A 1,056-nucleotide genomic window follows, 5' to 3' on the forward strand; every position below is an offset into this window, starting at 1 on the left:
AAGAGCGGAGATTCGGATTTTGCTTGGTGCTTTGTGCACTTGCGGGTGTGTGTGTGTGTATGTGTGTGTGTGTGTGTGTGCGCGCGCGCGCGCGCTCTGGGGTCTAGGGGAGGCAGATAATTTATTTCCAAAGGTCTACAGAGCAAGAGGAACTGTACTAAAGAAACGACGTCTTAAGAGCCTCATCAGCATCTGTACTTAATTTACGTGACAAGATTCTTGACTTTGAGCTGATGCTATAATGAGATGCGATTTGGGAGGGGCCTTGGAAGTCGGTGATTGTTTTGTATGCCGAAGGGAAATGAGTCACCAGGGGCCGGAGGGCAGACTGTGGTAAGCATCCATTAAGGTGGCTCCCAAATGATCCCCGCCTCCTGCTATTCATAACCTCATGTAATCCTCTCCCCTTGGAAGTAAGCTGAACATAGTGACCCACTTTTAATTAACCAAGTACAAAGATGAGGGGATGCCACTTGTAATATTAGGTCACATAAAGGCTTCGGCTTCCACCTTGGGTACCCTTCTCTTGCCTGCTCACTTACAAGGAAGCCAGCTGCCATGTTGTGAGCTGCCCATGTGGAACGGAATTGATGTGTCCAGCCAAAGGCCAGCAAGGACCCGAGGACAGCCAACAGTTTTAATGAGTGGGTTTGGAAGATGATTCTCCTCCCATAAAGCCTTCAGATGGCTGCTGTCTTGTTGAGAGACCCCAGGAGCCAGAGGCACCCAGCTGAGCCATGCCTGGATTCCTTACCCAAAGAAGCTGTAAGATGACAAATGTATGTTTGTTTTAAGCCACTAAGCTTTAGCGTAGTTTGTTACACAACAGCTAATGAACATACTATCACAGCCCTTACTCTGTGATTCAGTGAGTTAAAATAGGGATTCTGGGCTTCCCTGGTGGCGCAGTGGTTGAGAGTCCGCCTGCCCATGCAGGTGACGCGGGTTCCTGCCCCGGTCCGGGAAGATCCCTCATGCCATGGAGCGACTGGGCTCGTGAGCCATGGCCGCTGAGCCTGCGCGTCCGGAGCCTGTGCTCCGCAACGGCCCGCGTAC

This window comes from Lipotes vexillifer, unplaced genomic scaffold (assembly GCF_000442215.2).
Source record: "Lipotes vexillifer unplaced genomic scaffold, Lipotes_vexillifer_v1.1 scaffold995, whole genome shotgun sequence".
Lineage (NCBI taxonomy): Eukaryota > Metazoa > Chordata > Mammalia > Artiodactyla > Lipotidae > Lipotes > Lipotes vexillifer.